Raw genomic sequence first — 18085 nt, forward strand, 5'->3', positions numbered from 1 at the left:
TTGGGGAGGGTATGTTGAGGCCTCGTATTCCTCTTATCTGAAGCATTTTTGTTATCTGGCCAACTGCCTCTATGATTTACTAAACTTGTGTCTCCTACCGTATTAGAATAATGCAAAGAGAAAGGTCTTGCTTCAAAAACTGAACTCTTTTACCTCCCTTTTTTCTATCTTTTAAGTGATATGAGCCTAATTCTCACTAGAAAGGTTTTATATTTTGTTCAAATTTAAACTTCCAACATGCCAAATTTATTACAGAATGCTAGAGAATTGAATGGGGCAGATATTAAGACCTTCCTCCTCCCAAATCTGGACTTTACCTGCAGGTAATACCTATGTCTGTCTCAGTGAAGTGGTAGGAAGTTTAAAGATGATGATGGTCATCATATAGCTTATGTTTTTTTTTCTGTTCATTTTCTGGTTACTGTTGTGTTTGGTTGGAACCATGTTGTTAATTATGGCCAATAGACTGAGTAAAGTGGTGAATGTTACCTTGAGTCTGAGCAGTTAAGCTGCAGTATCTCCTATATCCCTCTTTCACTGGAACCTTAACCTAAAGGTCAAGTGTTCCAGATGGCTAGCTTCAAGATGGAAAAGGGAAGCCTACACCACTGTTAGGTGGGGAATCACCTTCCAGAAAGCCATTTGACCCTTTGTTCTATGTTCTTTTGAGCTGTAGAGGGACCACCTGGGGACCTGATACTGACTGAGCCTCATGGGGAATGATGTAACCTGTCATGGCCACATGGCGAGACTGATAAGAGCCCTGAACCTGAGGCTAGGGGAGCTTTCAGGTTGGTGACCATGCACACGAGAGGTAGCACATCCCTCTTTGGGACACAGAAGTTCTGCTTTGTGACCCCTCTCAAACCTCACCTTATGTGTTTGTTTATAATAAATCTGTAACCCCGAGTATGGTATTAAAAAAAAAAAATCCACTGCCCCACTGCCATCAAATAGAATCTGACTCATAGCGACCCTATAGCAATCCTATGGTACACTCTCTGTGAATTCTGTGAGCAGTTTCCACGAATTAATGAACCCACAGGTGTGGTGAGAGCCAGTAGGGGCTGGTTTCTACCTATTTAGGCAGTCCAAAGAAAGGGTCCTTCTAATATGTGAGCTCTGACTTAGCTCTGGGTAGGTAGCTGGTCTGAAAGATGGTGTCCATCTGACTTATGAGCTCTCACCCAGCTCTGGATGGCTGGGGCTGGAGAGAGAGTGCCCCACGAGGGGCTGGCGATGAGGATAGAGAAGTGGGAAGGTGAAGAACGCATCCATTTCCACACGTTGGGAACTGGATTCCTGCTGATCCTTAGCAAAAACCAAAAAAAAAAAAAAAAAAACCCAAACCGGTTGCCGTCAAGTCAATCCTGACTCATAGCAACCCTATAGGTCAGAGTAGAACTGCCCCATAGAGTTTCCAAGGAGTGCCTGGTGGGTTTGAAGTGCTGACCTTATGGTTAGCAGCTGTAGCATTTAACCACTACACCACCAGGGTTTCGAATCTTTAGCAAGCAAACCCAAAAACCAAACCCACTACCGTCGAGTCAATTCCAACTCATAGAGACCCTATAGGACAGAGTAGAACTGCCCCATAGAGTTTCTAAGGAACATCTGTCGGATTCAAACTGCTGACCTCTTGGTTACCAGCCGTAGCACTTAACCACTACGCCACCAGGGTTTCCCCTTAGCAAGCAGTTAGCAATTAAGGCGGGATTTGCCTAGTGTGCCCTTGGTTAGTGTAAGAACAGAGGGCTTTGTTTAAATGAAAAACAAACAAACAAAAATCCTTTATTGTGTTTAAGGCACTGAGTTTTGGAGGGTTTTTAGTTGTGACAGCCACCGTTAATTATCACACTAATACAGATGACCATTAATAATGTTAAGTAATCTTGCCTAGGTACCTCTGTTTATATAAGGGAATTTTAGTTCTACCAACTGGCTATTCTTTGCCTTTAATTAACAATACAAAACACATGCCAGCCTTTATTAGTGATTTTATTCCTGGATTATCTATTGCTCATTATGTCTTTAAGCCTGAAGGAATGTCAGAGAGACATACATTTATCTAGATAGGAGGCTTTAACCGGTTCTATTTTTTATGGATAGGTCTTAAGGTAGACATGCATCTCCTAAAATTTCATATTTATGTGCATATATGCCATTTTCTGGAGCCCTGGTGGTGAAGTGGTTAAGAGCTTGGTGGCTAACCAAAAGGTCAGCAGTTCAAATCCATCAGCCACTCCTTGGAAACCCTGTGGAGCAGTTCTACTCTGTCCTGTAGGGTTGCTATGAGTTGGAATCAACTGGACAGCAATGGGTTTGGTTTTGGGTTTATGCCATTTTCTAGGGAGAGAGCTTGTGGGTTTCATCAAATTTCTCAAAGTTTTCCTTAGACAAAGGAAAGTTCAGAATCACTGTCTAAGAATTCTGACCAGCTTGTAGGCTTTAAATCATACGGAAGTATACCAAATATATGTAGCTGGGTCATATGGTGCTTACTTCCTGGGTGGGGGGGGAATGTATTTTTGAGCTTTATGTGCATCTTTTTAACAACTCAATTCATTAAATTCAGGGGGCTGTTTTAACTGAGTTGTCTTATAAAGATATGCCTTATGCTTTTCTGGGGGATACCACAAAAATATATCCTTGTAAATTACCCTATTACATGTGCCATAGTAATACCCTTGAAAACACAGTCTCTCCATATCCTCCAGATGAAGGCCTGCGTGAGATTTCAATGTTTGGCAAGCTTACTTTGCTTAAGAAATTTTTGTCTTTTTACAATTTCCTCTTTAAATAGTAGAAACTATATAACTAAATACATTTCTTCCCCCCCACACCCCCCCACCCTTTGGCATCTAAAAACAAAGTCAAATTCCTGCTTTACTATTGCGTGCGTAACCTTTCACCTTGGCTATGTCATTCTCTCGGTATTTATTATATTCTAAGCGCTGACTATTTTGTTTTATAAAAAATTTGAAAATATTTTGTATGTTTCTTCAAACCATATGTATATGTATATATATATGACTAAATAAAGAAATAGCTAACTTACAAACAAAAATGTAACAGGCTACCTTGTATATAATGCACTTAAAACATTTATTGTTGTTTGCTGTTGAATCATTTCTAATTGCTAGAAACCACGCGTGACAGAGTAGAACTGCCCCACTGGATTTTTTTTGCTGTAATCTTTACGGAAACAGCTTGCCATTTCTTTTCCCACAGAGCCACTGGGTGAGTTCAAACTGCCAACCTTTCGGTTAGCAGCTGAGTGCTTAACCCTTGCCCCATTAAGTTCCCTTTCAAAATATTTAGACACATGCAAATGATACGTAGATGCTTCTTATAAAATTACCGTAGAATGGATGCTAGTAGATGAAAGAGCTAACCTGGATAATCTTAATGGTGTTTTCTAATTTAAAATGCAGTTATTTTATATGTTACCAAATTAAAGAAATGCATTATTGGAAGGCTTTAGGTAAAACAAAAACAAACCATATGTATCCGTTGCTTACAAACAATACAATGGTCTCTGTCCACCACGGGATTTGGATTTAGTTGAACTAAATCTGTTGTAACCATAGAAGAAGGCCTGTAGTTCCTTTTGTGTAAAAATGTTCAGCAAGGTATGAGAACAAAACATAAACAATTATTCAGGAGAAAAAAACACAGCTGATATCATTTCATTAGGAAAAAATCCTGATTACCAAAACACAAAACTTAAAGGTTGCGTGCCTTTCCAAATTTGCCATGTAGCTAGAATCAATTGTTTTCATAGCTGAACAATATTAAAGAAAATAAACTACCAATTTCACAAAACAGTATGTGTATTAATTGTTTAGTGAGTAAACTAATTTGCTCTGTAAACCTTCATCTAAAGTACAATTTAAAAACTAAAAAAATGAAGCTCCTTCAGTGACCTTAGTTGCTGTGCTTGGTTTTAGGATATAAGGATACAACACTTGGACTTTGCCCTCAAGAAATCCAATTTCATAGGGAAGGTGCATATAAACAAACACATACAGTGCTTGGTGATAAGGGCATCAATAAATGTCTTAAAGATATTACAGCAATAGCACAGAGCAGAAGTGCAAGGTTACCAAGTGTGTAATGCCTTCTCGCGATTGGAAGGTCAGGTGGGATTCCAGGGAACAGGAATATTGGATGAAAATTTTGAATGATGAGAAGAAAGGATTTTGTATCTGAATTTAATCTGTAATTTAAGATATTACAACTTGCCAAACCTTCCAAATACATACATAGAGATACTTTATTTATCAGACAAATAAAATTGCAAGGATTTGAGTAATGCAGTTTATAATTGGTATCTTTGGGATGGTGGTGTCTTCAAAATACTAAGGTATAGGTAGACACTGGTGTCAGGAGGACCTGCAAAAGCATCTCTGGTGGCTTTCTTCTCTGTTTCTGATGCTAAGCCTTTAAAAACAATGTCCTTTAGGGTTCAATGGTCCATGAAATAGTCTCTGCTGAAGTACCCCTGGTGCCAGCACTGAGACAAACATTCATTTTGGCTGTCAGCTACAAGAACTTGGAAGAAATGAAGCACATTTATTACGTACTGATATATTCTGACTAGATAATCCTTTTTAGTTGGAGGCCCTATAAAAGCAAGTGCAGATTACTGTTGGCAAAATAGTAAAAAATAAAATTCAGTTGAGCTACAACAGTTTTGCTTCCAATTTCACAGCTGGATAATTTTCTTTATAAACTTCTATTAAAAAGTTTTGCTGGCAATGCATATATTATTAAATAAACAATTTATAATGTAGCAATACTTAGATGAATCCACAGACCTTTGAAATGATAGTTTTTGTATACTTTCAAAATTTGATGATTTTTAAGTAATATGTATTCAGAGGTTTAGTTAAGTGACTTAATTAAGGATTGGCATTATTATTAGCATGAAAATGTGGTTATAGTAAAATTTTGAGCCTTTTTTATTTTTGGAAATGCTGAGTAAACTAATCCTTTGTGTTCAAAACTGTGGAAAAACAATTCCTAAATTTCATATTTTTAATATTCTGAAATATTAAAATAATGAGTTATTGCCTGCTTAGCTGTAATCTAAAAAAAAATGATGGCAAACGCTACTAGAAGGTAAATAGAAGAGGACCAGGCTAAATTTTCAGGAGTGAACAATAGATACCTTAAATATAATAAAGCAACATGCTGACCTGATTGCCATTTTTCAAAGGAAAGGGACATAGATTTAATTGTATTTTGTATTGTAAGAGGTCTCTTAGACATGTGTCTAAATAGTTCTCTTTTCAAGTCAAAACTTACTTCTTAAATGATTAATTAGCATCTATTCTTTTGGTGGTATTCTTTTCTGTGGTTCAAAGCACTTTAGAATCAGTCATACCCTATGTTACCATTTATTCCCATCTCAAGTGAAATAGAAAAAGAGCTTAGAATAGTATCCACGTGTTCTGATCTGAAGCGAGTGAGGTGGGTTTGTACACTGAGTGCCTCTGCCATTTTTATAGCAATGATCTCAGTTGTGTCTGGAATAAGACTATGTAGACTCACCCCCATCCTGGTCTGTACCCTGAGCTCCAACACAATGATGCCAGATCTGGAAAGCAGTGGCGGCGTTGTAGAACATCTCCAAGTGTTTGACTAGTTTCAACCAATAGGAAAGTAATCTGTAGAAATAAAAAGACACGTTTGTCCGACTTTCTGTTTATTTGCTATTACATTGCAGAAAAAGGACTAGATAATTTTGTTGCCAGATTTTGGAGACTATTTTGGGATAGTTAAAGAATATATGCTATGTGATGCACTCAAAATTTACTTTGGAAACTGCAGACTCCACCTCACAAACAGTGATTCTTCAAAGACACCTATTTAGACCATTACATGCAATGACACATGCAGCTTCTCCAGGGAGCACTGGCAGGGATCTGTTGATTTCACAATAGTAAATGGTCCTCCTAAGGTCACTATGAATCAGAATCGACTCAACAGCAATGGGTTGGGTTTTGGTTCGTTGAGTCAATGCCAGGATGCCCCCTAACCTAACTAATTAATTTGCCATCAATTTTCATAAACATGCCCAACCATTAAACCAAAATGGACATTAAGCTTTTTAAACCAAAGAATGGGTTCTAATGGAAAAAAGTAAGTGAGTTTATCTTGTTAGGCACCATCAAGTCAATTTTGGATTCATATTGACCCCATGTGGCAGAGTAGAGCCGCCCCATTGGGGTGCAGATCACCAGGTCTTTCTCCTGCAGAACTGCTGGGGGGTTGAACCACCAACTTTTTGGTTAACAGTCCAGTGCTAAACCGTTGTACCACCAGAGCTAATTCCCATGCTCATTATGCAAAATTTAACTATTAGAGAAATATATACTATATTTCATTTAACTTAAGATAATACAACTGTTATGTTCCTTAGAAGCAAGGATCATGAGACTTTGTCTCACATACTTTGGACGTGTTATCAGGAGGGACCAGTCCCTAGAGAAGGGAATCATGCTTGGTAAAGCAGAGGGCCAGTAAAAAAGAGAAGACCCTCAATGAGATGGATTGACACAGTAGTTGCAACAGTGGGCTCAAGCAGAACAGCGATAAGGATGGCGCAGGACCGAGCAGTGTTTTGTTCTGTGGTATGTAGGGTCACTATGAGTCGGAACTGATTTGATGGCCCCTAACAGCATTTTTTTTTTTTTTAACAGCAACAACAACAGCATCTATAATATATAATATATAATTTCCCCGTCTGAATTAATTTAGCTTCTTGGACCTTGTAGTTGAAGTTTGATTATTCTCAAAGGCATTCAAATATATATATTTTTTAATTTTTACTAACTCTTCTGGTAACAACATTCTAATACTTTTTAAAGAAACCTGATTAAGAAAATCTCAAAGAGGCTTATAGTAAATGTGATTATTATCTAGTTGTCATAAGATACAATTGTGAGCTGTGCTACTTGTGAGAAAAGTAATTGTTCTGAGAGTGACTGATAAATGTAGTGTGCAAGAATGATTGGCGGTGACCAGAATTGAAGATGGGTACAAAACAGAAAATGGAGTGTGGAGTAATGTGTTAAAAACATTTTTCTTATAAGTTTTTGCCTCAGAGGAGATGATCCTGTGAACATTGTGTGGGGAGATAATTATCACAAGCTCATGGTGGTTTTTTCCATGTTCATTTTCTGTCTTTCCTAAAATTTTTGTAATAATCATCCATTACCTTTATAATAGGGAAACATAAAAAATAGTTTAAAATGTTTATTTTAGCAAGAGATGGATTTTTCAAACTAGTAAACATTCAAATCAAGGAACATATACTGTATGTGAAAGTGTGTAGAGAAGCAGATAGGATACTTTAATATTATAAATTCTATAATCCAGGACACACCATCACTGTATAATCTATGTGGTCCTTTTTAATTAACTAAGGGTTAAGTGTAATCTGAATATTTGAGACTTAGAATGAGGGAATAAAGACATCTTATTCCTGTCCTTTACCCTGAAACCACCTGAATACATACACTGGGAGAACAAAACGAAGTAAAACCAATGACAATAAGATCAGATTACATCTTGGATGAAGCTAGAAGTTAGACACAATCTTTGCACTGTAGCAGTAGAATAGATTCTGAGGAGAAAGAATATCAAAGAGGCCTCAGCTCTCAATGGGGCTTCTGGAACAATTCTTGAGTCCCATTTGACACCACAAAAAGAGAGATGTGGGACTAAAATACAAAATTCAATCATATCAACTTTGCCAAAAGCAGGCTGTGACTGTGTCAGAATAGTTGAGAAAAAGGTGGTCAACTAAAGAGAAGGAATTGTTACAGCATAAAATAAAATGATGACTAAGTTATTTTCCTGAAAACCAGAGGGGCGTAAAAGTAGCCAGGAGCAATATAATCTTCCAGTGCAGAGAGCTGGTGTCTTGATTACAGACAATTCATTGAAATATAAACTGTTGAGGATTTCCAGGCCAGTATGGTAAATTGGACACATGCTGAAACCTTCATCTTTCTTGAAACACATAGAAGCAATAGAATAAAAACACACAACTCAAGGCTTAATTTGAAAACAAGGAAGAGGAAATCTCTGCACACCAGAAATGGAGAGGACCCTAGTAGTAAGAGGAATACAAAGGCTGTTTCTGAGGGGATCAGAACTTTAGTCAGGCTACATGCGAGGGTGTTAAGACCAGAATCTGGTATCATTATGATAATCTGGGGACAGGTGGTTTAACCATGTTTAAACCCACTGCTGTGGCTTTGATTCTGACATGACCCTATAGGACAGAGTAGAACTGCTCCAAAGGACTCCCAAGCCTGTAAATCTTTACGGAAGCTGACTGCCACATCTTTCTCCCACGGAGTGGCTGGTGGGCTTGAACCACAGACCTTTTGGTTAGCAGCCAAGCACTTAGCCGCTATGCCACCAGGGCTCCTTTAACTGTGTGTAGAACTATGAATTGTGATCATGGAGGGGTGTGTCTGTGGGACATACAGTTTACTATATGTCCTCCTTACTGTAACCACTTGCTGGAATTGTGGAGTCCAAGGTCAAAACCCAGACAAATGCCTCCGGCAGCATAATAGACCTTGGAACCTTGCCTCCAAAGGCCTTATAGGACAGAGTATAACTGCCCCATAGATTTCCGAGGAGTGCGTGGTAGATTTGAACTGCCAACCTTTTTTGGTTAGCAGCTGTAACTCTTAACCATTATGCCACGAGGGATTCATCCAAAGGCATAGGGCTCAGAATTGCTCCACTGAAGCAGGGTACAGTTCTGAGTCAAGATACTTACTCAGTAACTGCTCTAAAAGTGTGCTACACACAGGGCCAAGCCAAGGTTGCTTTAAGACTGCCCCTCTTGAAGGTCTCCAAAACACTGAACAAGGTTGGGAGAAATCTCACTTGGAAAAATAGTTAGCAATATGAAATTATAAAGCTCTTGAGGAAAATCAACACTATGGAAAACAGACCACAAACTCCACATATGACGTGACTTATACCCAAGGATATAGAAATGATGAAGTAATAGAAAAGCACTTTAAAATAAGGATTTTTTAATCTTTCAAGGATAAAAGAGGGAACTGAAAACACGTAAAAAATAATAGTTTATGAAAAGGCCATTTATGAAGCACCATCAGGTGGTTGTGAAGGAAAGCAGAAAAATTTAGAAATACAAAATAAAGTCTTTGGGAAGGAATACTTAGTAATCAAGCTAAATACTAAAGTAAACAGAACTGAATTAATAAATGAACTAGGAGTTCAAATGAGGAAACCTCCCAAATACATCAAAAAGATAGTGAAGAGCTTTGAGGGGCAACTTAAATAGTAGTGGCCCCAACATATACACAGTAGAATTTCTAGAAGAAACAACAAGAAAAATTATAGAGAGGTAATATTTATAAGAAATGACTCCTAAGAAAATTTTAGACAACTAAGTATTCATAAAATTTACCAACAGATAGTTGCTAAAAAAATTTAAAGTATGTACCTCAGCTACAAGAGAAATGAAGCTTTAAATACCAAAAACAAAAACAAAAAAAATAAGAAAGAAAATGGTAAAAGGCACAAATAAGTATTGACTAATATTTAACGTTAAATTGGAAGAAAAATTCCAGAAGAGAATTCTATGAGTTGGGATAAGAGCAAGGGAAGTTTGGAAGAGAGTAATAGTGTGCTATTTAGATGATGGACAAAATTAATAAGTCTTTTTAAGTTTTGCTGAAACAAAAAAGTTCAGTGACAGAAATAGTAAAGAGTAAAATAATAGACATTGTATGATTTAAATCCAAAACAATGGAGAGGTAAAACATAACAAAAAATTTAAACTGCCTAATGAACCACCATACTTCTCCATTACTTCGCTGTCATATTTTTCAGCAACTCTTTGGTCTAGAAATAATGGCCAACAGCCAAAGTAATAATCGCAAAGGGAGCTGTATAGGGCCCTGTGAAATATTCAGCAAAGAGGAAAAAACAAAGGAAGCTGACTATAGAAAAAAGCAATATGAAAAATGTGATACCACCAAGTGATGAAAATCATGATCAAGCATTTAACCCTGAAATCAAGAAGGTCAAAAAAACTGTCTTATCTAAGAAGGAAATGCTTAAAGGTTAGCTAAAGACAATGAATTAAAATATCCAAGTCACACTAAATGCATAGAATATGATGAATTTTATTATATTAAAATGTGTGAACCATACCCTAGTGTGTGTGTATTTTAAAAGGTAGCAAAAGGACAAAAAAAAAAAACAAAAACAAAAAACTAACTTTGTATTAGTATTTTTATATTGGTAACTTCTGAAGAGGGAAGAAAGAAGTGGGACTGAGATAGTAAAATTAGGAATATATATATATATATAGTTGCTATGAGTTTGATATAGACAGCAATGGGATGGATATAAAGATTAAATTTCTTAATACTTTTCGATGATATAATTTTATACCTGAAAAGCCAATAGAATCAACTGAAACCCTAGTATAAACAATAAGTGAGTACGTAGTTCAAGATTTATATATAATGTATGTTTTCAATTCCTAAGCAAAACACTTGAGACTCTTTCAATATACTCGAAGATTAAAACTGTAAAAAATTCAGGAGGGTCCGTATTGAGAAACCATGGCGCTATAATTTTTTTTTTTAGTATAGTTTATTTGCTATTGTTGTTAGCTGCCTCCAGGTTGGCCCCTGACCCATGACCACCTTGTGAACTATGGAACAGAGTGCTTCTCAGGTCTGTGCCATCCCCACAGTCAGTTGTGAATCCAACCATTGTGATCCATAGGGTTTTCAGTGGCTGGTTTTTGGGATTAAATAGATCACCAGGCCTTTCTACCTAGTCTGTCTTAGCCTAGAAGCTTGGCTGAAACCTGTTCAGCATCACAGCAACATGCAAGCCTCCACTGGCAGATGAGTGGTGGCTATGCATAAAGTGCCTCGGGCAGAACTCAAACCTGGGTCTCCTGCACTGAAGGCAAGAATTCTACCACGGAACCATCAATGTCTTATAGTGTTGTTTATCAGATAACGGGTTGGTCCAGAATTAAATTCAAGTGCAGTGTTTAAGGGAATTTGATTTTCAAGAAACCCAAGGTTGGACAATTAAAATCCTAGGTTCAATGTTTAAGTACAATTGTCAGGCACTTGTACCTGGGCGAGAAGAATATCCCTCCCAGGCACCCTCTCAGGTGAGGATATGGGGCAAAAGAGGCAAGGAAGACTATGCATGTAGGATTTAAAAGATAGTTGGACATGTTACTCATTCTCCTGGGGGGAGATGAACCATTGTTACTTCAAAAATGTGGCAATTCTTGCATAGTTACTTGTATATTCTATATTCCTCTTGTCTACGTGGGATTTTGGGGTCTGTTTTATTCTAACTTTCATTCACCATTTCATATTGGCATTTTGAGGGTGCAAACATTTGCCACTGAGCTAGATTTGTCTAAGCCTGAAGAACCATGTCTGGACCTGGTGGAGGAGAATGAACATTTCCCTGGACTCCAGGGCTGGGAACTGGATGCAAGAAATGGACGTGACTAAATTGTCTCCTTCTGGAGAAGAGTTGACTGTTTTGGGGTTATATATGTTATAGCTAAGTTATACTACAAGGAGACTTTTCTTCTAATGGAATGTGTGGGAAAAGAGTATGGCTGCTGTTGGTAATCCTGTGATGGAAAGTTGTGCACTGGACAAAGAGGCAAGAATGGCTCAGGCTTGACCAATGACCTTACCCCGTCTTTTTTGGCAGTGAGTCAGGTGTGTAAGCCAAACAAGGTCATTCAGTGTCCTTCCCTGGGATTTGCATTTAGAAGTAATGAGGAAGAAACTCTTCTCCATACTGGGACTGTTACACTAAGGCTGCCTGCAGTCATGTTGTCCTTCACACAGAAAGGATCTCTTTACAGTAAAACCAGAAAACGAAAGTTGTTGTCGTGGAGTTGATTCCGACTCATAGCAACCCTGTAGGACAGAGTAGAACTGCTCCACAGGGTTTCTAAGAGCAGCTGGTGGATTCAAACTGCTGACCTTTTGGTTAACAGCTGAGCTCATAACCACTGTGGTACCAGGGCTTACAGTAAGAGGGACTAAAAAAGAAACAGGGATAAAAAGAGAGGAGGAAGATGGAGAAGAGTCTTGGCATCACTGTGCCCCACATTCTGGGTTCTGAGGAAATGGTTGCTACGTCTCTTCCTTTGATTATATGAGACAGGCCGCAATCCTTCCCAGCCTTGGGGACAAATATCACCCTGTTATAAAGCTGATCGGAGTTGGATTTGTCTTATTTGCAACTGAAGGAAGCTGATTAATATAATTAAATTAATTAAGGATTAATTAAGGATTATAAAGGATTGTTTATAAGGCTTCCTCTTAAAGTTTCCCTCTTCTTTTTGCTTCGTTTTAGTCAACAAAGGGAGCTATGCAATCCACTTACTCAGGCTATAGTTAGGACTTTTTTTTTTTCTTCTTACCTTCCTCATCAGGCCCTCTTGATATGTCTTTTCTTCCACTTCCCTACACCTTAACCGAGATTTCCATATTTCCTTCATCTGATGTTGATGACTTGGGCGTATGAGATCATACATTCGTTGTATATTGTCTTCTCTCCTCTTCCTCCCTCTGGATAGTCATCTCTCCTACATGGCGAAAGGGCAGAGAGACCTTTAAGCAGCAGATTACCTGGTTTTCTGCAATCTGAGTTTACTCACTTGAAGGCACCAGGAAAGTAAGTCCCTTGCTTTTTCCCAGATGTGGTTTCTTTCAGGCAGAGATGTCAGCTAGTTAGTGGAACAGGTGAGAGACCATAGATATTGGTGTGTGTTTATCTGATTTATTCTTTACTTGGATCCAACCATGGTGGGGTAAGCACTAAGTGTCCTGTATCGCGCAAGTTCAAAAGGTACATGCTTGAATTTACATACTTATGTAGAAGTAAAAGCCCATTTTCCCTCTCTTTTCTCTCTAACAAGGTTTACACAGCTGTATCCTCCTAGGCATGTATTCCTGGACAACAGTGCAGGGTACTTCTATCCCCAAATCAGACATGTACATTCAATTCCTCGTATGACCAAATAATAATGATTTGTATAGTGGTTTGGCCATCTAGGCTACCCTGTTTGGTGTCCACAAAAGGTCTGTCCTTGTAATAAATCTAGAGATAGCTTATTTTCTTCTAGGCATGTGCTATCCATATAATGTTTGCTGTTCAAAGTATGCAAAGAAACATTTACTAATGATTAATGGATACCAGCTGGAGTTAGTATCACATATTTAAAAAGAGTCTTTGTTCTCTGTTTTCTGTTTGGAGAAAGCCTTTTTTCCCCCTTATCAAAACACTCTTAGAGTGAGTTACATTTATAATTTATCTTATTTTGAGAATTGTAATATCCCTCAAATTAGTTTTGCAAGTAATTAGGATGTGAAAAAGCAAACATAATGACTGAGTTATCATCCCTCTCAAATCAACTTGTTGAGTTATCAACATTAAAAAAGCTATACACAAATTTAATTCTCTATCTGGGATGCTCTCAAATCCTGTAGATGCCATATCTGCAGTTTATTCTTTTCCATTCTCTGTCTGGGATCCGAGTTCAAGATCTTAGGACTCTGACTGGAGCACTTTTCAAGCCATTCAACATAGCATTGGTAGATTATCCTTTCTGAAGCAAAGATTTAAACATAACATTTTACGGTTTAAAAACTCTGATAACTTCCTATTACTAACAAGTTAACAACCAATGATTTTGATGGTGATGTTCTTAGGTGCCGTTGAGTGGGTTCCAACTCATAGCGACTCTGTGTACCACAGAAGGAAATACTGCCGTGTCCTGCGCCATCTTCACGATAGTTGCTGTATTGGAGACCATTGTTGCAGCCACAGTGTCAGTCCGCCTCGTTGAGGGTCTTCCTCTTTTTCGCTGACCCTCTATTTTACCAAGAATGATGCCCTTCTTCAGGGACTAGTCCCTCCTGATAACATGTCGAAAGTACGTGAGACGAAGGCTCGTTATCCTGTCTTATAAGGAGCGTTCTGGCTGTACTTCTTCCGAATAGATTTGTTCATTCTTCAGGCAGTCTATGGTATATTGAATATTCTTCACCAACCTCATAATTCAAAGGCGTCAATTCTTCGGTCTTCCTTATTCACTGTCCAGCTTTCACATGCATATGAGGCGATCGAAAATATCATGGCTTGGATCAGAAGCACCTTAGTCCTCAAGGTGACATCTTTGCTTTTTAACACTTGAAAAAGGTCTTTGGCAGCAGATATGACCAATGGAATACATCATTTGATTTCTTGACTGCAGCTTCCATGGGCATTGATTGTGAATCCTAGTAGAATATAATTCTTGGCAACTTCAGTGTTTTCACCATTTATCGTGATGTTTATTAGTCCAGTTGTGAGGATTTTTGTTTTCTTTATGTTGAGGCGTAATCTATGCTGAAGGCTATAGTCTTTGCTCTTCAACAGTAAGTGCTTCAAGGGATCTTCACTTTCAGCAAGAAAGGTTGTGTCGCCTGCATTTCGCAGGTTGTCAATGAGTCTTCCTCCAATCCTGATGCTGCATTCTTCTTCATATAGTCCAGCTTCTCGGATTATTTGCTCAGCATACAGATCCATGGTAAAAGGCTATAACACTCACGCGCACCTTTCCTAATTTTAAGCCATGCAGTATCCCCTTGTTTTATATGATTGACTACCTCTTGGTCTAAGTACAAGTTACTCACGAGCACAATTAAGTGTTCTGGAATTCCCATTGTTCACAATGTTATCTATAATTTGTTATGATCCACACAGTTGAATGCCTTTGCGTAGTCAATTAAACACAGGTAAATAGCTATCTGGCATTCTGTTTGTTCAGCCGAGATCCATCTGATGTTAGAAATGATATCTGTTGTTCCATGTCTAATTCTGAACTTGGCTTGAATTTCTGGCAGTTCCCTTTCGATGTACGGCTGCAACCATATTTGAATTACCTTCAACAAAATTTTACTTGCACATGATAGTAATGGTATTATTGGATAATTTCTGCATTCTGTTGGATCATCTTTCTTTGGAATGGGAAGAAATATGGATCTTGTCCAATCTGTTGGCCATGTAGCTGTCTTCCAAATTTCCTGGCGTAGACAGTGAGTACTTCCAGCATTGCATCCATCTGTTGAAACATCTCAATTGATATTCCATCAATCCCTGAAGACTTGTTTTTCCCCAATGCCTTCAGCACACAATGGACTTCTTCCTTCAATATCATCAGTTCTTGATCATATGCTACTTCCTAAAATGGTTAAACATAGACCAATTCTTTTCAGTATGGTGATTCTGTATTCCTTTCATCTTCTTTTGATGCTTTCTGAGTCATTCAATTTCTTGTCCATAGAATTCTTCAATACTGCAACTAGAGGCTTGAAGTTTTTTAGTTCTTTCAGCTTGAGAAATGCCAAGCAGGTTCTTCTCTTTTGGTTTTCTAACTCCAGGTCTTTGCACATTTCATTATAATGAAATATTCTTCTCGTGCTGCCCCTTGTGATCTTCTGTTCGGTTATTTTACTTCATCATTTGTTTCATTCTGTTAGCTACTCTGCGTTCAAGAGCAAGTTTCAGAGTCATTTATGACATCCATTTTAGTATTTTTTTTTCTTTTCTGCCTTTTTAATGACCTTTTGCTTTCTTCATGTATGATGTCCTTGATGTCATCCCACAACTTGTCTGCTCTTCTGTCATTAATGTTCAGTGCATTGAATCTATTCTTGAGATGGTCTTAAGTTCAGGTAGGATATACTCAAGGTCATACTTTGGTTCTGGTGTACTTGTTTTAATTTTCTTAGCTTCAACTTGAACTTGCTTATGAGTAATTGATGTAGGTCCCTGGCCTTCTTCTGACTGATGATATTGAGGGCCTCCGTAATCTCTTTCCACAGATGTAGTCAGTTTGATTTCTGTATTCCATCTGGTGAGGTCCACGTATATAATTGCTGTTTATGTTGTTGAAAAAAAGATATCTCCAATAAATAAGCTGATTTTGCAAAATTCTACATGCTGTCTCCTGTGTCATTTCAATCACCAAGGGCATATTTTCCAACTATTGATCCTTCTTCATTTCCAACTTTCACATTCCATTCATCAGTAATTGTCAATGCATTTTAATTGTGTGTTTGATCATTTTCAGACTGTAGAAGTTGGTAAAAATCTTCAATTTCTTTATCTTTGGAATTAGTGGTTGGTGAATAATAGTCATAATAACTGGTCTTCCTTCCAGGTGTATGGATATTATCCTATCACTGACAGCATTATATTTCAGGATAGATCTTGAACTGTTCTGTTTGACAATAAATGCGCTGCTGTTCTTTTCTGCCTTAGTAGACCATAGGATTGTGTGTTTCAAAATGGCCAATACCACTTCATTTAGCTCACCACTGCTTAGGATATCATTCTTCAAACATTCCATTTTATTTTTGACAACTTCCAATTTTCCTGGATTTGTAATTGTACATTCCCCATTCCGATTATTACCGGATGTTTGCAGCTGTTTCATCTCCTTTTGAGTCATGCAGCATCAGCAAATGAATGTCCCAGAAGCTTTACTCCATCCTTGTCATTAACATCAACTCTATTTTCAGGAGGCAGCTCTTCCCCAGTCGTATTATGAGTGCCTTCCTACCTGAGGGGCTCTTCTGGCACTGGATCAGACAAGGTTCCACTGCTGTTCATAAGGTTTTTATTGGTCATTTCTTCAAGAAGAGATCTGGTCCTTTTTCCCTGTCAGTCTTAGTCTGGAAGCTCTGTTGAAACCAAGGGTGACCCTGCTTGTATTTGAAATATCGGCAGCAGAGCTTCCAGCGTCACAGCAACGCACAAGCCACCACAGTAGTACAAACTGATAGCGAGTTGTGGATTGTTCGATAAAGTATATATATACATATACCCATTACCATTGAGTTGATTCCAACTCATAGTGACCTTATAAGACAGGATAGAACTACCCCATAGGGTTTCCAAGGATCGGCTCGTGGATTTGAACTGCTGACCTTTTGGCTAGTAGCCATAACTCTTAACAACTGTGCCACCAGGGCTCCTTAATAAAGCAGACCCACTAAATTATCGTAACTTCTCTTTGAAAGGAATTACTCCCTGTCCTATAGAAACCCAGAATGTTTTATCCCTTTTATCTCAGAATTATTCTATCTCTATTTTTTAAGTCCACAGTTTTGTTCATCCTACTTTTATTCCGAGAATGCTCTATCTTATATGCTCTTTTGAAAATATACATTTATCCTTCAAAGCCTTTCTCAAATGCTTCCTCTGTAATAGGACTTTTCCTGGTGGGGCTGTGCCTCGACTGGATATTAATGCCCATTTCTTTGGCTCTTATGGCTAATTGTTAACAGAGTGGTATGGTTAAGCTTTACAGCCATCCTTACGGAGGGCCCCTGTGGGAAGAAATGCTGATATTCTTTGGATCCCTTTTATTGTTTTACTGCTTACCCTTCTTCCCCTACTTGCCAGCTTCGTGTTATTTCCCTTCCAACAGCCAGAATCTGCAGCTTTACCAGAGGAATGAACTTAGGATACTGGAACCTGCATGATCTAAGGTACAGAGACAGCAGAAAGTACCTGGGAGCTTGTATCCCTGGAGACAGCCGTAGCCAATGGCCAGTTGTTGCTACAGTACTAAAGATCAGCTTTCCCTGAACTTAGAACAGCTCTGAGGAGTGGTTTAAACTGTAGTTTCCCTCTGAGATCAGGCTGAGGCTGCCCTCTGGAGGACTTTGCCAGAGATAGCCCCCTTGTTGGGCTTCCGCTCCTCTGTCCTGCATTTTCCACCCGTAATTTTCCCTGGAAGCATTTAATAAATCACTTGCACCCAGATGCTTCTCTCAGGGTTGGCTTCTGGGGACTCCAACCTAACACTGCCTCCTCAGAGCAGTTGAGATTATCTCCAGCTGTTTCCCAGTTTGTTCTAACTAGACGTAACTAGGGGAATAAGTCAAATCCTAAATACCAAGTGCAGGATAGTACTGTCCTGGTATTCTGAACCAACTGAAAAACCAAACCCATTGCCACCGAGCCAATT

General features: G+C 38.4%; 1 pseudogene; it reads right to left on the reverse strand.

Moving 5' to 3' along the window:
* The window catches only part of LOC126066230 (protein Shroom3-like), a 35484-nt pseudogene extending 18744 nt beyond the window's left edge, over nt 1-16740 (reverse strand).
* Nucleotides 16741-18085: the final 1345 nt, after the last annotated feature.

The sequence above is a fragment of the Elephas maximus genome, chromosome 23, assembly GCF_024166365.1.
Source record: "Elephas maximus indicus isolate mEleMax1 chromosome 23, mEleMax1 primary haplotype, whole genome shotgun sequence".
NCBI classification, from domain to species: Eukaryota; Metazoa; Chordata; class Mammalia; order Proboscidea; family Elephantidae; genus Elephas; species Elephas maximus.